The sequence below is a fragment of the Labrus mixtus genome, chromosome 11 (genome assembly GCF_963584025.1).
Source record: "Labrus mixtus chromosome 11, fLabMix1.1, whole genome shotgun sequence".
NCBI classification, from domain to species: domain Eukaryota; kingdom Metazoa; phylum Chordata; class Actinopteri; order Labriformes; family Labridae; genus Labrus; species Labrus mixtus.
Genome location: NC_083622.1, coordinates 4257321 through 4276147, shown reverse-complemented (window position 1 = coordinate 4276147; position 18827 = coordinate 4257321). Strand labels below are relative to the sequence as shown.

General features: G+C 40.1%; 1 protein-coding gene across 1 annotated transcript in view; it reads left to right on the top strand.

The window, feature by feature from the left end:
- tsnare1 (T-SNARE Domain Containing 1) overlaps nt 1-16380 on the top strand; it is a 154276-nt gene extending 137896 nt beyond the window's left edge. The window contains exon 12 of the mRNA XM_061049657.1: nt 15765-16380. The gene's annotated coding sequence lies outside the window, so the exon portion shown is untranslated. The remainder of the gene's footprint in view (nt 1-15764) is intronic.
- Nucleotides 16381-18827: the final 2447 nt, after the last annotated feature.

Here is an 18827-nt window from a genome sequence, read left to right as displayed (position 1 = left end):
GCATGTCAGCGCCATGTGCTTAAACACTTTGTTCATTGTGTCGTTGCTGATGGGTTTCCTGTTCTCTTTGAGCCACAGCCGAGAAAATAAAACAACACTTTCTCCCTTTTAATGGTGAAAATAATGAGCCATTCGATTTTACGATAAGTACATTTGAATTGTGCTACTTTTCTTCACTTATTTATAGCTACAACTAAGACATTTCCCCTCTGGGTTTCCAATCTTAAGTCACCTCAGTCCCAACCCCAGCTTTGAGTCAAAATAATGGGGCGATGAGAGTTATACAAGCACCTTTTTACATTTCTTCAAATGTTTTTATTTAAATACAGTATATGTCTCCTGAGAGCATTCCCTCCCATCGTTTGGGGAAACTTTACACTATGTGGGACATGTGTGAAAAAGCCACTCAGTAAAATTCCAGGGACAGCCTGTCATGACATTTTCTAGAAGTTTCCAGGAGTGCATGTGTGAAAACAGCTCTGGTTTACACACTAATGTGGAAGTAGCTTGTCATGTAAGTAATGCCCGGGGGCGCTGGTGGAGCGCCCAATGTGTGGATGATGTAGTCCTCCAAGCAGGCAGCCCAGGTTCGAATCCGGCTTGTGGCTCCTTTCCTGCATGTCATTCCCTATTCTCTCTCTCTCTCCCTGATTTCCGACTGTATCCTCTGTCCTATCTCTACAATTAAGGCACAACAAGCCAAAGAATAAATCTTTAAAAAAAACAAAAAAACAAAAACAAAGTAATGCCTTATAGCATACCATTTTGTTTATTTAACTCGAAATGGCACCATAACTTTTTTAATTAATCTAATTTTGTATTAAAGGAGCAATATGTAACTCTGACATCTGGTGTTTAAAATTGGTACTGCAGTCCAAATTCAAAACATTATAGAGAGCTGTCTCCACCCGCACCCTAATCCCTAGAGTCGATGTGCATGCAGGTTACACTGAAGCTTCAGTGTTTAGCCAGTTCCGCATTGGTCTTGAAACCTTTCTGAGCTCTAACCTCTCTCTATTTTCCAAAAGCATCTCCAATGTTTATTCTAGTTTACCATGTGTCTGGTCTTGAAGCTTATTAGAAACATGCAGAGGCTTTTAGGTCTGGTACAATCACTTCTATTTGAACCAGTTCTCTTGCCTGCTTCCATCGCTGCAGCACCTGTTGGTTTGACGTTTGCCTGGCAAATCGAGGGGCGTCCAAAGTGGCCATATGGCATACAAAAACAAACAATTCTGCACCATAATCTAAAGTTAGAAGGAGGACATACTGGCTGCTGCATTGTTGTCAGAGAAGCCAGCACTTCAACATTGCATGTTTCCTTAATGTCTGATGTTAAAGTAAGGTCAATTTATGATTAAATTCAGTACATATCTTACATATTGGTCATTTAAAGAAGACTTTAAACTATCAAGACCATACACTCACCATAAAAATGTCTACTGAGGTAGAAGTCAGGTTATCTTCTTATAGATATTTATTCAACTTCCATTTGAAATCAGTGTGCGCCCTGCGGCAAAAACACAGGATGCATAATGAAACAATGCAGGATGCACATTCAAATATGTTGAAATCTAAACAGTCATGTGTACCACATCATTTTTAAGAGAAGTGACTCACTTTCTGAAAGGAAACAGACGTATAGAAGAATAACAGAGCACATAAGATACAGCCTTTTTTTTAGTCTAAGTTGTCATGCAAACAGCTGATTACCTGTCCTGCACATTATCTATGAACTGCTTTTTAAGGGGAATATGGAGTTCTATACCCACTGCATTTTAATGTTCATTCTCTTATGTTTTGAGAATCATTTCCACTTTCCTCCAAAAATATATCTTGTTACTTGTTGTTGTCATTTATCATAATTCTCGGTGATCAACAGAATATACAATGCTCTTCTGAGAAGTCAATACCTTTCAGTTGAGTTCAGTTGCAGAGTGCAGAGTTTGATCCCTAATGATACGACCACAAATCAAAGACAGCATTCAGACGGTTCTGTTCATAGATCTTACACAAAGCCGATTTAAACAAAGCATAGGATTTGACTCACTACACACCTGGTTTCACACAAGTATCAGAGATTACGAAGGATAATGGAAGAACACCTCAATTCATTATAAAAAGGGAAAGTTGCGCACATGTCATGTTGCTTTAGTAACTACCGCTCACACAAAACATCCAGGACTGTATCGTCTATAAGAGGGGATCCACTGTGACCCAGTGGTCTGCAGACTAACCTGTTGAAGCTTTGACTTTTTTTAAAAGGTGCTCATGAGAAAGAAAAACATATTTAATGTAACCTTTAACCTTTTTAAGCTGTCTAGTCATGACAGAATGTAGAGTATTAATATGTAGGATTGGTGAGCTTTGGTGCCGTCTGATGTCTCTGAGTGCAACTACACTGTTGTAAATTAAACAGTGCTGTTGGCGCCCCCTCATGGAGAACGTGCATCTGATGAAATGTTTGCATGTGGAGTATGCGTCTGTGTAATTTACTGTTACAGTTGTCTATAGTCCTTCGCTATATGGCTACATTGGAGAGGCTAATTTATTACATGCTAGCTAAGATCAGGTTTGCAAGGATAATACTACTACAGTTTTGCTTCGTCGAAACACGGCGTATCCATAAACAGCTGTTCAGTAAAGCGGGAAAAAAGAGAAAAACGTTCTAACCACATGTTGCTTTGTTTTTTTCTGAGGATTATTTGTTGTTTATTTGGTGTCTGTTTTGATGCAATGTTGATAAAGTGATGAAAAATACGATCTTGAGTCAGTAAATTGTGTGTTTCCTTGTCCGACTTCCTGTCCGGCTTGACGCGTGCCTGCAGCGTACTCTGTTGAAAAAAGACTTGCAGCCTATTGGACACTGAGCTGAGCGTAGTGTTAATTAACATCTAGCATTAACTAGATTGGCAGCAAACTGCAGCGTAGTGCGCTGACGGACCGCGGCGCAGAGTTTGTGGAAATTGGGAGTACGGGAGACACTATGGTCCCTGTTTAAAGTTATATACTACTATTTTCTACACTGACACTCACATTGTGATGGAAAATAGTTTTCAACGCACATTTTTTCACCTGTTACTTGCTGAAACAAATAGCAGATAACTCATAACTCTATCAAGATAAAAGGAAACACTAAAGCAGTATGTATTCAACTTCACATTTCATGGGGAAACGATCTCATTCAGAGGAACTCCAGCTCCTAAGGCGTAATGTCATGAGGCTAGTGCTCCCTAACGGTAACATATACACAATAAATGTGATGAGTATACATACATTTTTAATAAACCTAAAGTGTTATGCCCTCACAAGTGGCCGTAAGTGGTTTTGAAAGTATAATAGCAAACATACAGATGTAATCGTAGAGATCCATAATACAAACGATGTTATTCAAAGAGCTGTCAGTATTTTGGTCTTATAGCAACAGTGTAAAACAAGTATACAGTTATTAAACTCCAACAGTGTTTACCTTGACTGGAAAGATAGTTCTTTTCAAAACCAAAGTAAAACCAATCGAATATCAATGGTTAAAAAACGTTAGCAAGAGTCGATCATAGCTCTGTATTTATTAAAATACTGATTTCATCACTACCTTAAAGAAACAGGATGTCAGGGGCGCTGGTGGAGCAGTGGTTGGTGCGTGCGCCCCCATGTATGGAGGCTGTGGTCTTCCAGGCGGGCAGCCCAGGTTTGAATCCATGGCTCCTTTCCCGTATGTCATTCCCCACTCTCTCTCTCTCTCTCTCTCTGATTTCCAACTCTATCCACTGTCCTATCTCTCCATTAAAGGCACAAAAATCCCAAAAATAAATCTTAAAAAAAAAGAAACAAGATGTCGTTTTTTCAACCTTCAAATAGTAGTTTCAAAGTCGGGCTAATAATAACTTTCAATAGGGATGATGATGGTGTCCATCACATTTCCACAGAGATCCCGTACGCCTTCTTCCAGCACTACATTACTTTGGCAGCGGGCCGCCGTTCTCTCACGGGAAGTACGTACAGCTTTACGGCACTAGTTCACACACTAGCCTTCAATTAAAAAGAAGCCAGTTTGTGAGTTTGATACAAAGACTGAGGCAAAGAGACAGAAGAGGACGGTGACGGATGAAGCTAAGAAGAGAAAGAGAGTGACCGAGCAAGAAGCCGGATTAGACTAAACATTGGACAGGACTTTTACACATTGACCACCGAACTGGCAATGCCAGTACACTATGTGTTTTGAAGGACAGTGCAATAGGACTCAGAGACCTTATGGCTGACCCCCAAAGCACACCAAACCGATGTCCATAATGTTGCTTTAAATCAGAGATATACTTGCTGTTTAACCTTGCGTTGGGTACACAACCAGCCGCGGCGCTGACGTTATTGTTCATTTACTTGGCTATGCAGTATGCGTGCTACTGTAGGATTAGGGTGGTGCTCGCTGTTACCATGGCAATGTTTCCCCCCTCGGCGCCGGATGTGAACCGATTGCTTAGCTTGCAGGCTGGCTAACTAGTTAGCTAACAGGAAATGTACTAATAACCTTGTTATGCCGCAGTGATTGTAATTTATTTATTCAAAAATACTAACTACGACATATTACAACACGATAACAACTGCAAAAGTTCTGTTTTATCATTTGCAATGGATTATGGGATGTGTAGTTCCTTGACTCTGAACTGGAAATGTTGTACACAGTCTTGTACCTTTGCATCTTTTCAGTTTTGGCGCCAAATCAAATGCACTACAGCCACGAGTAGTGGGGTCGCTGGTTGTCTTGGTTCCAGGCTTCAATCTCATGATTTAAGGATTTTGTGAAATGTCAATGGAGAATTTTAATGGGGAAATTTACTCCCCGAAAAAGTGGGCGGTCGCTGTTGAGCTCTGTAGAAATGGAATTGATTGGTTTGCTGTTTAGAGTTCTGAATATGTGACTACACAGCAGGATGTTTGCGATGTATAAAGTGAATGTAAAATGCTTTGAGTTGTGGCCTTTAGGAGGAACCCAAACAGAAACGGCTGCTCATGCAACAGTCTGAAATAGCAGTTTAGTATGAATCAGAGCACCGTTCTTATTCATGTGTTTAGCTCAATGACGCAGCTATACTTACTTTAAGTGCTTACACGACAGCAAAACCAGCCTGGTTACAAAGTGTACCCAAGATTGTTCAGCAATCTCTCTGCACACACTTGTGGTTGCTGTGTCTTTCTCTTGATGTTTTGAGTAGTTGCTTGGTTTTCACTTGTCCTCTGATTCTGTATTGACTCAAATCTGTGACCATGATGAGAATGCAACCGCCATCTTCAATAAAAACTAGAACACAAAGAAACTTAGTAATTTTAGCATCTGACAGCTGAGACTGCTTTCTTCTGCGTCATGTTGATAATTCTATTATAACAGCACTACATTACATCATGTATGGCAACAAATAAATTAACCAAGTAAAATGAATGGCTGCCATAATACGGCCGTGGGTCATGTTTAACATGATTGTGTGTTAGTTGGTTTATTAAAAACAAAACAAAAATATTTTCTGGAAATCCCTTTTTTGCAGCAGAGACCTTAGTCTTCTGTCTCTTGCAACATGTGCGGCATGTTCATTGATAACTTCTTTTAAAGTTTATGACAATCAATAACCAGCAGGAGATGACTTGATTTGGTTGCAGGAGAGCATTGATGTTTAGTAATTTCATGGCTGTCAATGTTAATGTGTAAATTATGACGCAATTGAGGTTCAAAGTGAACGTGTACATTTTGATTAATCACATTCATGACATGTTTTTTGGTTCATTTTGTGGCACTGCATCACTTCCTGCTGCTGCGGTGTTAGATAATATCGACCCCACTGTGCCTCTGAATTGTTCATTTCACCTTAAAAAAAACTTCCCACACGGCTCACGGTATGTCAAAAGTGACATGCACCAAATGTCAGAGTTAAAATACATCTAAAGTACTTTGAGTTTGAACTTCTACCTTCAAGCTAATCATACAGGTGAAGCTGATCTGACTGACGTCAGCGGGCAACCACATCACCAAAGCCAGCAGCAATATTTTGGAGTGTGTGAATGAAACTGCATTTAAGGAGTGAAATATAACGCCTGCTAAATGAGTTGTGACCAGTTACCGTCACAAAGAACAAAGACCTCCTGAGAAGTACAAATGTTGTCACATTATCTGGATATCATTGGACATCAGAGAGTCATATTGTACATTAACTTCTGCATTATTCTTTAAAAAAAAAAAAAATGAAGCATTGTATTTCACCGAATGACAACTTTGAAGCTGCCTCACCTCCACGTCGAGGTTTCAGACCACGCTGGTGTGGCAGTGCAGCACTTATTTAAACCATGGATCTAAAAGTCTAGATCATGAAGAACTTTTATTTGCACTCATTTGATTCCCAGATTTAGATAACCGTAAGACTATAATTTCAAATATTGAAACATTCTGTTTTCATTATCAGTACGACGTAGCAACTTACTGTAAGCTCCCGTCGCTTTGTCACATCGGCGGCTTTCCAGTGAAAAAGTCTGCGTTTCTGTCACATCCAGTCGTTTTTTTTATCCCACTGAGAGGACCAGTGTGTAATCAGTGACTATCCTCCCAAAAATGAAGGTAACCCGTGATGATTTATTTGTACATTTTAGCGAAATAGTGTAACTTCTGTTAGCTCACTTGGCAAACACGGAGGCTGCCATCTCGTTTCGGCCTGTGGACCAATCAGAGGCTGTATCAGCGGGCAGCTGACAAGTGAGGGGCCAATGAGGAGCCAGTGCAGCCGGAAACAGACATCACAGTCTGCTCTCAGCACAGAAATATAAAGATATACTAAATTAATGGAAACATTAGGTGGAAAAGTTTAAGTCCTCAGAGAGCATAATGACTTACATACATGTTGGCTTGTGTACATGCAGGTTGTAGGGATATTAAAAAATTGAAGATACCTTAAAAATGACATCACAATAGGACAAAAATCCAAAAGTATTCACTTTTTGAGTCAGTTCTGTTGCCTGGTTCAAACCCTGTGTGTGCTTTACTTTGTCATTTGGCACCTCAACAGAGTTGTATTTCAGTGTGACTGTAATGTGCCACACATCCCTGACACAACACTGTACACAAGGGAATAAACTGCAACTCTCATGTAGTCTCATAACAGCCTGTTGTCAGTCTTGTGAGCAGCTATCAAACAAGTGAGTCAGTGCTCAGACTGCTATCGTAAATCACACTGGATCGGCAAACACAATGTGGGCAGCGGCAGACAGCACAGACAGAGAGTTTTATTTCTTCTTCGGGTTGTTGTTCAGGGATTTGTGCTGCCCTGGGGGGGGGTGCAGTCTAAGCGCTTGTGCGTGTTGATCAAGTTGTGTCGGAACTTGAGCACAACTTGTGTATTTGTTTCATGTCTTCCTGATGAATTTTAAACACGGATATACCCCCCCCCCCCCCCCATCCTCTGATAAATATTAAAGAATTAATGCAGTGGATGTTATATTTAGACTCCAAAGCTGCTTTAGTCTCGATGAAACACAGCGCACTCGCTCGCACTGAAAGAGGCTTATTCAAATGATGTAAAAAGCTAAGTTGACAACACGGAGCGGGAATTCAGGAGCGCTGCCGTGCTGCGGTGATATGGCGGAAAAATAAATATTGAAAAGAGAAATTGATATTTAGGGAACAGGAGGAGAAGTTTTTGGAGAATCGTTTGAAACAGAGATGTGGAAAGTCGCCCCCGTATTTGGCTTTCTTTTTTCTTTTTTTAACTTTAGAGGAAGATTAATGCTTAACAAACTGGCTCTGGACAAATATTTGACGACGTTAAACAAATATGAGGTATTATGCCAAGCATGCAGCAGACAGTCTGATCCCCGTCCCTTTGAAACGGAGATCTGAGCCCAGTGAAGGGGAACTTGTGAGTTGCTGCCACAGTTATTGGACTTCTTTAGGCCTGGTATCGTTAATCCATGTCTATGAACAAGTGTGACAATAAGCTCTCTGTCTGAACAGCAATCCTCTTAGGCGAAGCTTTGTGGGTAAACTCGCCTCATGCAAATTCTAAACCCCATTAGCTTTGAGGGACTAGTCAGCTGCATTGAGATTAATGGCCAAGTGACTACTTGATTTAATAGGGTTATTTCACATCTTCCGGGGGAAAAATAAACAACAAAGTTAATGCAAGACATTTGTCACTGACGTCCTCCATCTCTCTTCTCTAAGTGGGAGAACTTTTCTTGTGCTTATAGATGTGTTACTTGTTCATTCTGGCACTGCTGAAGTAGCTTAGCAGACGCTACATGTCTGTTGTAGTTTGGAAGTTAGGAATAATGATTTCAAATAGTTTTCATTTGTTTCGAGTGTGAAAAAAACCAAAAAGGTGGAAAGTTTTTTGTGCATTGTGTGAAATTACAGCACGGGACTATCTCAAAGTGTATTACAGATAAACACAGCGCAGAGAGAAAAGTGCAATGCAATTTTTCATTACGGGGTGAAAAATGAAAATCCTTATTTATCTTTTTTCCGTGCTGTCAGCTTACACCAAACTTTGCTGCAGGGGATTACTGGCTGGGTGGGTATAAGGCTCTGTCACCGCAGAGTGGGAGACAACACAGTGTGACAACGGTGATCTGAGAGCGCATGCCGACTCCGCCGACTCACAGCTGTAGAGGAATGATTAGCCAGAAGTTGAGCAGCGGCGTCTAAATACTTCTTCATGACCTTTAATCCCCAATCAAATCAAACGCCATCCCTCCACTGCAGAGCACAGGCAGAACACTCTACTGCCTGTCTGCCCAGCTCCCAGCATGCACTGCTAACAGCTTTCAAGAAGATGGGAGATTACCTAAAGCTGACTGATTACCTTAACAGGTGGAATGAGTGTCATGCTCCAGTGGAGGACTTAACTCTGGATCTCATCGTGTGAGGACTGCCACAGGACGGGATCAGATTGTTGAAACAGTTTAAAAAAATCAATAAATCAATCTTTATTTGTATACCGCCAATACATAACAAGTGTTATCTCGAGACACTGGTAAAAGACCTAACTCTTTCTTATTGAATATTTCATAAGAGCAGGTAAAGACCTTACTCATTGCTATTAAAGGCCCAACGTTAATCCACCACAGCACAGCACTTAGCGACATTTAGCAAAGTTACAGTGGCAAGAAACAACTTCCTTTGAAGAGACAGACAGCTCGGGTAAAACCAGACTCATGATGAAATGATGTCACTGTCAGAAAAAAATCACTGAATTCTTGTTGAGTAAAACAAAGTTCTACAGAAATGAGTCATCTAAGAGGATGTTTGTTTTTGTAGAAAAGTCCGTAGTTGTTCCCTAGAGAAGAACTTTTGACATTTGATTGGTGGTTAACCACATCTAAAGGGAATCTAATGACATGGGGGAAACTGTGTATAATATAATAATATAGAATGGTAAGAGTTATGATATGCAACATTTTAAACATTAATATAACAGGTAGCAAATACATCCTAACTCAATATAGAAGTGAGTTATACCTTTCTAAAAAAGAGAGAAGTCTCTATGGTTTCGTTTTTCTCGGCTCTGTGTTCATTAGTGACCGGAAAGGCGCTTCCTTCCTTGTCAAACCATTAGCCCTGCCACCATGTGGGGAAAGAGAGACGGCCACGCCCCCTCAGGGACGCTGCTAGTAGGAGGCATAACGGTGGAGTTTCAATGCAAGACTATAACTCAAGGAGAACCAACAGACTTTCCAAATTGAAGAAAATACCTTTTTTTTGGTATAAAATACTTCAAAGAAACGAGAATCAAATCCACTTTGGGCTGCATAATTAAATAAAAAAACACCTGCTTAACAATGAAATGCACTACATGGAGTCTTTTGCTTTTGTCACTCTTTTTAAACCCTTCAACACCTTGACTTATCAATGATCGATACTACACCTTCGCCTATAAATCCCTCTGTCCTGTAAGGAGCTCTGTACATTTCACTCCCCACTGACACTACGTTGGCTCAGTCTCCATCCAACATCACACAAATGCGATTCATCCTGCTGCTGACTGACAATCAATGGAGGTGCCATGGATCACATTCGTGCTGTGATTGATTTGAGCTATTAGCTTCTTGCACCGGCACACTGAGCTCTGGTAATGTGGCCGGACAATTCTGTCTCAGTGAATGAGTCTGTACTGATGCAGACAAGATTATAACTTTGTCATCTACACTCTGGAAACAAATGTACTCAGATATAGTTTGAGACATTTAGCAGTGGACTTCATGATGTTTGTTTGATGTTGTTTGCCATATAGTGTGTCTTTAAAGCTAGTTTGAGCTCCATAAAAAAGGGCAGTGTTTAGTTGATGATGATGTAAATCAACAACTCTCAGAGCTCCTTTAATGTGAATTATCTGTGAACTAGTTTTACTGTCGTGATTCTGTCTGTTAACTCTCATTAGGAAACACGTTTAGGAAATGTTATTTCCTTGGAAAACAAGATACGCATCATACAAGAGTAATTCATATGAACTGATTTTTTACAAAGCCCTGAAGCAGAAACAACTAAATGTCTTATCTCGTATGCTGTGTATGACTATAAACAAACGACTGTATATAACATGGACGTAGTCTCAGTGACGTCATCCATTGGCTTTTGAAGAGGACTTTTGACATCCAAGTAGGTGGTCACATATTGGAAATGCTGTCTAAAGCTAACTTTTAGTCTTCTTGAAGCTGAGTCAGGCTTTAAGCCTCCTGGCAAACAACGACAACAGCCCCACCTGTCAGTCAGATCAGCCCTTAATAATGCATAACTCCCAGCATTCATAAAATCAAAAGGGTAAGTCATACAATAAATTCATCCTGCGTACAGTGTGTGACAAAAAACACATGAGCAATTGATACCAGTTTTGTTTTTTCCCATCCGGCCCCCAGAATATAAATAATTTCTGGTGATTAAACAAGAAACATAAAAATAAAATCACATCGCTGAAATACTTGCATTAGTGTTAATGGGAGAAATTACATTTCCCATCTGGCACCAACGTCTTCACATTGAGCTTGATAGCTGTCTACTATGTGCACGCATATTTTAAAGTCCGGCCCCCACAGTGTCTGTCAAGAAAAAAGCTGGCCTTTGAACAAATGCAGAATGGTTTGAGAAAGGCCTCTACAAGGTGTTTGGATCGAATCAAACCATAGCTTTTAATACATCCTTGTCTAACGGCTGTGGCTCAGTCGGTCGTCCGATGTGTCCTTGGGCAGGACATTAACCCCGAATTGCTCCCACTGCTTCGTCGACGGCGCATGTATGTGTATAGTAGTTACTGTTAAAGCTATTTAGTAGATCAACAACATTATTGTGCACATCAATCTTTCCTTTTGATACATCAACACGAACAGTAACCTTATACTTCTTAAGCCCATAGTGGATTTTTCCATGGCTGAACTACTGGATCCTCCCCCCATCTCAAAGTGCCATTTGGTTCAGTCCAGATTATGAACACCCGGTAGAGCAATGCTTGTTCAAATAAGACAACGTCTAACGAGTATATGGATTTCTTTCAACAAATTGTTTATATATCTCAGCAAACCAAAAGTCAGAAAAAAACACATTTTGATACCTTGTGAACATTAAACTGAAAAACACAATCAACTCTCAACATGCTGTAAATAACCACAAAAGTAATAAACCAAGTCACTTGAACTGATTTGCCTTTTCTCATCACTTCAATACTGCTTCAATACACACGTGTTTACAATTCGTTGGGGGCGCGACTTCACGCCCTTCACGTCACCAAGCATGCAATTAACTCAGGGTCAGTCCCACAGGAAAGACTGCAGATATATGGACTCACAGAGAGTGCTCGATTTGCCATTGAAAAGTCCACATAAGAGCCTTAGCACACTTGTGATTTCACCCAGTGACAGCACTAACCACTCACACACTTACCAGCAACGCACTTCATGGTCTGTGAGTCCCTGTTGCTGAAGTTTTGGGTTCAGCCAGCAACATCCTGAATCAGGAAGTGGACCTTGAAAATAAATAACACGTGTAAATCTAAGACAGTGAATCCTAGTTTTAGTTAATAAACACATATCACATAAGCCAATTATGTATCTTCATGACAAGAGTTTTTAAGTGGAAAAAAAACTTTTTGTTTTAGATTATTTCTTTGTTGTTACAATGCTTCTTGACAATACATCTTATACCATTGGACAGCCTGTTTATTTCCCTTTTAAATGGTGCCCCATTTGTAAGGAACATGCATTTGTGGGATAAGCAGCAGAGCTGAGTATGTGGGTTGCGCCCATGAAAAAATTGCCAAATCTCTCTTGTTTTGTGTCGTTCGGTGGATTGGATGATTGAAGTCTGTAGAAACAAGACATACTGGCTATACAACACAATATATAAGACTGATTGAAATAAGATGATGAATGATGAGAGTCTTCAAGGCCGACGTTAAGGTTACTACAAGGAGCAAGTAGTGGTGAAGGTTGCCGGCAGCATAATGGACTGAGGAGTGAATTTGGTCTTGGAGTGTGTGTGTGTGTGTTGTCCGGAAATGGCGGAGGGGGGGGGGGGGGGGGGGGCTCTTTGGTGGCAGGCAAACAGAGCTTTGATGTTGCTGTGACTGGCAATGCAGTCTCGACTGTTCGAGCCAAGCAGACCCATTCACCCCATGGCCTCTGATCTCTACAAAGAACCATCTTTACATCTCTCTCGTCATACACACACACCCAAAAACACAAAGACACACATATAATCAGATCTACCCATGACATAAATCGTCTCCATCCACCTCCTCACCCCTTAAACTGGCGTCCTTCCAGTCGGTGGGGGATTGGAACATTGTGCAGACGGGCACAAAATCACCAATCTGACGGACGCCTTAGGTCTTTTCATGGACGAGCTCTGCAGTGTAGTCATGTTCATTCTCCTGTCAAACTTCATACTCCTCTCATCACTCTTCCTCCCCCTACAGCTCTCTCTCTCTCTCTATTATTCCTCTTCCTCCAGCTCTATCCTCCCGTCCTCATGCTCACACTTTTCTCTGTCAATCTGTGAGATGCTTGCTCGATCTGATGGCGGGTGTCGATTTCTTAAATCTCCCTAACTGGCTCAGATCCACGATAGCTGTGGCTGAAAATAGGGAAAGGCTTTTGTCTGAGGAATTTTTTTTTTTGTCTACTGTCTGTTGTCCATTTTTATTATAAGCATCAACTGTTTTGTATTGGAACAGCCTCTAGTTTTATCTTTTAAAAAGTATTCTTATTTTAGTACATTTGTGTTTGCATTTTCCCAGGAAATAAGCAATATGAGCCACTGTTTGGTTTCCTGGCTCTGCTCACCTAATGCAATTTTAATCTTTTCTTTATCACACCGGGTTTGGAAGCCCTTGAGTCAACCAGAAACAAATTTGAATTCCTCTCTTATTTGGCTTCATTCAGTTTTTATATTCTTTACTTTTTACTGCCAGAGTATCTAAATTAAAATTCAATAAAAAAATGAAAATAACTGCTGCATAAAAATCATATGAAAAAGGGGTAAAACAAATGTCCTGAGTTTGTCTGGGTGCACCTCTCTCTCTTTAATAAAGTGTGTGTGTGTGTGTGTGTGTGTGTGTGTGTGTGTGTGTGTGTGTGTGTGTGTGTGTGTGTGTGTGTGTCTGTGTGTTGTAGCCCTCGGCAGGTAAAATATGAGACGTTGCCTCCTTTAGTGATTTCCAGAAAGATTTTCTTAAAGGTTATGGACTGAAGAATCAAAAAATAGAATTCACTGGGTGTAAGAAACTTCACATGAATTTTTTTTTTTTGTATTGAATGATAGAGCAAATCTCTGTAGCTGTTGAAGGATGATAACCGTGTTCTTGAAGGTCAAAAAAAATTCAGTAAAGGCACAAAAGATTTCACAAAACACACACAAACATTTGAAAATGTTTCTCCGATACAAAAATGTTATTAAAAACACAATTAACATTTTCAAAAATGCAAAAACATTTTGTGAAAAAAAAAACACATCTGGTGGAAGTTGGCATTTAGAGCGTGCACCACAAACACAGAAGTCTCAGTCCTCAAAGCGGGCAGCCCAGGTTTGAATCTTACCTGTGGCTTCTTGCCTGCATGTCTTGCCTGCAATGTGTTTTCACATTGTTTTTACAGTTAACCTTCAGGGCCACCGTAGTTGATCCCTTTATTGATTAAAAAATACTGAATGCTGCAGCTTTATTGTCTCACTGACTGACTGCAGACCTGAACTCGAAGAGATGTCAAGTCTTCAATGAGAACAAACACATCAGGATGAATTTTGGAGAAAATATGTAAAAACAAAAAAGAAAATCTCAGATGTCAGAATCATGTCACCATGTTCAAACTGTTCTCATTCACTGTTCCTACTTATACCAATAGAACATAATGCATGTAATTCATAAACCAGGTAATATTGAGCCGATTTGATAAATTTGAAAGAATACTGGACACACTGCGCTGCTCTACCAGCTGTCCAGTCTGTGGGCAGCAGGGTGAGGGAAAATGGTTAACAATAAAATTCAGGTTACAGTTCAGGTTACTATTCACAAAGCTTACTAAGGACTAAGAGTTTCTGTTACTGACTAAATTCTATGAAAAACCTTTAGAATCTGGACATTTTTGAAGAATTGCTGCAGTTTCTGAGTTGTGAATTAGTTCTTCCGACTTCAGCGCGTTCACATGATTTCAGTTCGGAAAGTTTGAATATTGTCACAACTACAATAAAAACGGTGGCTGCTACGAAGATGTGTGAATGTCTATGTCTCAACATTAAAAAAAAAAACTATTTTGCCACCCAAGGTGATGACGAATATGACCGCAAGTCAGGCACCTCATTTTTTTCCCAGAGTTTCTGAGTTGTTGTTCAGACTTGAGCAGGCGCGTTCATGTGCATTTTACAACTGGGACACTCACTTTCCCGATGTGTCCGATACAGCGTGAATGCAGCATTATTCCTCTGTCTGCTCTGAGGATGTCTGAAGTAGATTTCCCATGTCAACTCAAAAAAAAGTAATGGGTACTGGATAGTTTATACAAATGTCTGTAGATAAAACTGTGTAACAAATACAATCAGGTTCTAATGAAATCAATTAAAATGTTTTTATTTCAAGGAATTTTCTTCTTTTTTTTTCAAATAAAAAAAAGTTTTGTATCAATAAACCATGGCTGACATTTACCTTTTATTAGAAGTAGAACTCAATCAGTGCAGCACCACTCCGGTGTTTATAGAATTTAAATGTAAAAACGCTGATTGTTAAGCCAATAAAGATGTCATAAATCCTTATTTTGATCAGTATCAACCTATTTCTGTTCACTGAATGCCACGCATGATCCTTTCAAATCCTCTTTCCGCGCAGGGCTTAATTCTCTTACATGTTTCCTGTTGCAAACTATTAACTGTAATCCAGATAAAAGTGATGCGCTTTGGCCTTTCATGTAGCGGCTTCGTCTGCTAGCCGGTGATTAATGAACCACTTCCATCTCCAGCACCGTAAACCCTGACCCGGACTTAATTAAAACTCTGCTGTTGACCACCAATCATAAATTACTTCCCCACAACCTGTGACACTTTTAGAATAAAAAGAACAAATTGGTTTCTTACCAATTAATAATTCACAAATGAAAGGGAATAACTGGCCCGGGGGGGAAAGGCTCTTGTTAGGAGTTCAACATCCTCCGTGTGGTTTGTGGAGGCTGATGGCGGCGTTTCTGAGCAAGAGGAGGGAGGGGGGTTTGGATATGGGTGATTGATGCCTGTTGTCTGCTCTGCTTGTGTTTTACAGGTAGCTGCTGTCATTACAGTGTCACCTCGACGCCCCTGCCCAGTCTGATCCCTGACCTGAGCAGCTGGTTTCCAGTAGGAGGGAGCTGCCTTGCAACAACAAATCTACTCCATCATCCCTGCCTCTGTTTACACGTGCAGCAGTCAGGGAGTGGAGGTCCTTCTCTGCATACAAATTTTGTCAAGAGTCATCCCCAGTCTGAGCCTTTGGTTTAATCATCATAGTGCATCATGTTTCTTTTCTTTTCTTTATTCTAGATTGTGGCAGTTATCTGTGACTTGAATGTTCTGAAGCCACAAATGTGAACATAGAGATTGCATCGGAGCAGCACGAGCCGGGGGTCGTTAATGTTATCGCACATCTATAGCTCCTAACTGTTGTGTTTTATCAGAAAAAAACCAAATGAAGGTGGAGCAGAGGTTTCAGGGTGAGATGAAGCGGCTGAGCCTTTACTGTCTTCACTGTATGCCGAGATTGTTTGATGTATTTTTACGGAGATTAACTTATTATTTATCAGCCTGTAGTGTAATTTAATCAGTATTATACTGTCGCATTTGTTGATATTGTTACATATTGTTTGACTAAATATATCTTCCAAATAAAAGTCTGAGTTGAAGAGCAACAAAGGTGTTGTCTTTGTGGTGTTTTGGTCATCTGCGATCATGTTGCTGTGCCTCTTTACAGCTAAGCCATACCCCAATGAGACCCAGATAATAAAACTTTATTTTACTTTTTTAGTCATTTCAGCATAAATTCCTTCTAAAGGATGACAAACAACAAAGCTAAAGTTTCCTCATACTTGCTGTTTATGTTTTATAGTGGGCATCAGGCCGTTTTAGAGTCTTTATTTCTTTTGTTTTGTGCATACGCAGCATTTATAAATTAGACCCCTGAACCGTCCTGATTTCATCCTGTTTTCAAACTAATTTCAACATTGATATAACTCATGGTTAGTGTTCACTGGGAAAAGTTATTGAACTATCTCCACAGCTTGGTACTCAATCCTTAAAAGATAACACAGCCCTTACAAAGCTGGAAGTTTACATACTGTTGACAAAGGTCCAAAAACTTAGGAAACACAAAATTAAGCTTAATTAAAGGTGAACTATGTAGTTTTGGTAGAGAAATGTGAAAGTTGGTGAAATCTAGATTATGTGGTATATGTTCATACCAAATACACAAACTGTCCTCAAAGGAAAATTTGGTCCCTGTAACAGTGTTTGAAGATAAAATGCTACCCAAGAAGTTATGGTGGAGGGGCTGCAACAGTGACACAGTAACTCTCCTGGTAGCCTTTTAGCTCCAAACAGTGTCCAGGGACACGTTTTACCTTTGAATAAAGTTTGTGTATTTAATTCAGAATAAAGCATATCATAGTTTCACTTCTCCAACTTTTAAATTTCACTTCCAAATCTATACAGTGCACCTTTAATTTGAATTGCTTAATTAGCTGTGGAGGCCTACATGTGCACGATGAAGGATAGAGGGGTTAACTTAACGGATTTGAAGTTTAGGGTAGCAGTATGTAATGGCTGGTTTAATGTTTTTGTTGTTAGTATAAATGGTTTCCAAAGTGGTGCATTGTTATCTAGTTGAAAACCACAGAGTGAACTTTACCTTACAGGTCGTTGAGCCCCTTTAGCAGTAAATGCTAATTAGTGAGCAGTGTGTTTATTTGCACACTCATAAAGTCACACCTACTGTAGCACAGATCATGTGACCCCTATGATGCAGGTTTTGTGTCGGCCTGGAGCATCAGTTAAACATCAGCAGACAATCTGTTTTCATATTATCGTGTCTCAACATTTATTGCAGAAGCTCTTATCTGAAGATAGTAATGGGCTTAATTTGATCAGTATAGGAGGGATGATAATGTTGTGTGTTAGTCTCCCTCCAGGCTTTGTGTTGTTTCCAGGGGCTCTACAGCGATAAGTATGTAGTCATACTGTGCAGCTGCAAGGTCAAGTCTCACAACCCGCCATCCCTCTTCTTTTCACCCACTGCCACTGGAAAAAGTTCCTTTCATATTTGTCCATCACTGCTGATATCTCTTCGAAGGACTTATCCGGTCCTGAAAGTGCCAACGTACTTCAATCAGTCACATTTCCCTCAAACCATAGTGACTTGACAGCAGCCGAGTGATTCATTTTTAATGGAGTTTTTAATAGGCAGAGTGAAAACAAAGAAATTAAACAAAAGAGGAAAGCCTGTATAATTTGTCTTTTGTTTCTGACATTTATTTCAAAATATAATTGGCAAATTCATTCTCTTTTTTTTGTGTGTGTCTGTGACTGTTGAAAAAGGCCAGAGAAACGGTTCTTTTTAAGGTAATGTTTCCCTGAGATTTTCAATTTATTGAAGGTGTAGTAATTAAAGTAATAGAAAAACTGGCACATCAAACCGCTTTGAAATATTTGAAAAAAGCAATCAAAGTCAGGTTTTTGCTTTCCTCGAGGCCTTGTATCTAGATTTAATTCAGTGCATGTTGCTGGACAAACTTAACCCCGGTCTTGATTGTTCACAGCAGTTTGCTGTCTGATAGCCCACTGCCTCTGTAAATACAGCACGAACAAGGGGATAAATCTCCAGGGAAATGTGGGCTGAGGAGAATTTCAATGCCATGCGGAGCAGTTATCACCTCTGGTCAATGTCTGGAATGTTAACGAAGGTTTTTTTTTTTTTAGTCGGGCAAGAAACCCAGAGGAAGAATGTGTCGTAAGAGCAGAGAATGGACGGGCGGGCTCGTCTCCAGCTTCATTACTGGATTATGTTTGTTGTGGTAAAAAGAAATACGTGTGAAAAGGGAAGCCCTCAGCTGGAGAAGAAGACATGGTCAATTATAAACCACATATGTGTATTTCATTATATATTTTTTGTTACAGTACATGTTTTCCAACCAAGTCACACTTAGCTGGTTGTCTGCAGAAAGCCCCGAGGAAGGACTAATAATGATGAAACACATTCCCAGTGTTTGACAAAGCAGTCTTCATCACATTCCCGCTCGAGGTCTTCTTCCAAAGTTTTTTAATGGAATTCCTGTTTCTGAGAAGCTCAACCGAACCT